This window comes from Phoca vitulina, unplaced genomic scaffold (assembly GCF_004348235.1).
Source record: "Phoca vitulina isolate PV1807 unplaced genomic scaffold, GSC_HSeal_1.0 scaffold8, whole genome shotgun sequence".
Taxonomy (NCBI): domain Eukaryota; kingdom Metazoa; phylum Chordata; class Mammalia; order Carnivora; family Phocidae; genus Phoca; species Phoca vitulina.
This window is the reverse complement of record NW_022589711.1, coordinates 40,481,956-40,484,772: the sequence shown is the minus strand read 5'-3', so window position 1 is coordinate 40,484,772 and position 2,817 is coordinate 40,481,956.

The following is a 2,817-nucleotide window of genomic DNA, read 5'->3' as shown; positions in this document are numbered from 1 at the left end:
TTCAATATTATTAGAATTATAATAAATCCAGTGGTTTTTATAATGGTGGTTTAAGTATATCCCTGCATATTATGAGAATTACCGAAAATCCAGTGGAGCTGTGAGTTTACAAACAAGAAGCATTATTTGAAAAGCTTCCAGAATTAGCAAATTTTATCAACTGAGATGAAATCATATTTTCTGGGTACAATTCTACAAAAAATGTTTTAAAGGCATATGTGAGGAATGCTCTCGTTTGGAGTCTTGTCCTTATTAAGTATGCAAGGGTGTCATGGAGCCATGAATTGAATGAAAGACAGTATCCCAGGAGTGAGGCAGAGTTTTCTGAAGTCAAGTTTAATGTTAAGTGAACACGGACTTTTGGAAGCCACTCTGCAGCTATATGGAGTCATTGAGACCCTTCTTTCTCTGTGGCCTGTCACACAATAGATAATACTGTATTTTGTGCACAGGGAGAACTGCACTAGCTTTCTCTTTACTCTGTGAAAGACCTTCTTTCCTCTGTGGTCCAAGGAAGGGGGTGGTAAGTTCTTTGCCCTGAAGGCAGTCCCTCATCCTGTGAACTAGATCACTGCTCCCATCTCTGGGGGGGGCCTTGCTGGCACTCTCTTCTCTGTGTCCCTTCTCCTACTACATTCCTCCCCTTCTCAGCTCTGGTTTCAAATTGTATTGAATTATATAGTTTTCACAGACATCTACATCATTTTCAAAAACTCATTGTCGTCACCTAGTTTGCTTAATTAAGTAATTTGTTGACATAAACAGGATCTTTGGCCCAGCAGAAGCTGTAGCAGATGGCATCTAAAACCAAAAATAATCATTAACCTGTCCTGTGGAAGGTGTGAAACAGCACGTTTAGAAACAAGCACGACTGTAAGATGGCTCTTTACAAATGTCTGAGAAATGCATTCTTCAGACATTTATAGGATAAGGAGATAGAAGGGATGAACAGTGGGACAATAAAGGATAACCACACTTTTTAGTAGGAGTGAAGGGTTGTGAGTTCAAAAGGTATTAAATGTTCTTAAAATATTACAGTTCAACAGTATATTATAATGTTAACATAGAACATATATTTCAATATAATTACAGGTGTTTTTTTTTTTAAGATTTATTTATTTTAGAGAGCACGAATGGGAGGGGCAGAGGCAGAGGGAGAAGGAGGGAGAATCTGAAGCAGACTCTGCACTGAGCACAGAGCCCGATGTGAGGCTCCATCTCACCACCCTGAGATCATGATCTGAGCTGAAACCAAGAGCTGGATGCTTAACTGACTGCACCATCCAAGCGCCCTGATTACTGTTATTTCTAATACAATAAATATAATGGCATATTATGTATTTTATAACATTTAGTAGAGTATATAAAATACTAAATATAAGTGTACAAACACAAGTGTATTTGTTAGCATAAGTACAGCCAATGAGGAACAGTGGTTTTCTGTGCCAGTACTTTGCACTCTCAGCTTTTTCACTACTATACTTTGTTTCTTACTTTGATGTGTAAAACTTTCTTTGATCCTCCTCTCCCTTTACAGATTCTGTCAAAGGTAATCACGTTTGTCTAATCTTAGGCTAATATTTGTATGAACGAGAGAAATTAAGAAAAATATGAACTCTAGGTCAAACTTTATTATGGCAAATAAACAGTGTTATTTAACACATTATTTTTATTTTGATTTTGTAGTTTTGTACCAATGTTAAACTGTTAACATTTTAAATGTTTTTTATGTTTGATTTTGTAGTTTTGTACCAATGTTAAACTGTTAAAGTAACATTTTTCTCTCTTAGCTGTTAAATATCCATAATTTATTAATCCCTCTTGCCCCCCCCCCCAAAAAACAGTCTTCCAGGAAAGAGGCGGCTAAGCATCCCCTTTAAAGGTAGCATATGGATATGGATAGGTGATTCGGATACCTTCCAAGCAGTAAACATCCTGACTTCTCGGGGAGGCAGCTGCGTCAAGGTCAGCATGCTTTTTTGGGCTGCTTTGTCCGTTTCTGAGAGCCCGGGGTGAGGGTGCAAAGGCAAGCCTTCACTTTTAAAAACAGGCTTCCCTAAATGAACACAATTTAAACAATAAATGCAAACTGATACTTTGATCAACTGCATGCTCTCAGGTCAAACTTCACAATATAGAATAGGAGTAAATATAACTGCGTATCTGTATTGTATGCCTTTAATATAGTAGAGACTTTTCCTATTTATTTCTCACATGGCACAGCAAAATAAGCATGATTATTTCCTGTGTTACTTCAGATAAAGAAATTCAGTTTAGATTAGTTATGTGACTGCCCAACATTACCTAACCAGTAAGTGGTAGAGCCAGGGTTTAATTTTTGGTATGTCTTGCTTTACAGCCTATTCTGCTTTGGAAGGGAGGAAAATTTAGCTCTTCCCCAATTAAATTGATGTAAAGCAGTATCATTTTTAAGCCAGTGGTCCCTTCATGAATGATTCCTCTCACAAACATTTCAAATAATATTGCATCATTTGGTTAAATTTTGTGCATGTGGGGTTTGTGGGACTTTGAATTTTGTTTTGCCAAGACCTACCTCTTCTAATTGGTGTGATTTGATGGTTTCCCTGATGATGAGGCCTGGTCTTGGGATACGATACTTCAGATTATCAAGGTTGGAATGTATGTAGTGAAGCATCTGGACCCATGTGTAGGTGCTGCAAACAGCCTGCCACCTAAGTCTATTCTCCTTCTCTTTGATCCTCCCCTGCAACAATATGAACCTGAGGGGGAGCCTGGGTGGCTCAGTCGTTAAGCGTCTGCCTTTGGCTCAGGTCATGGTCCCAGGGTCCTGGGATC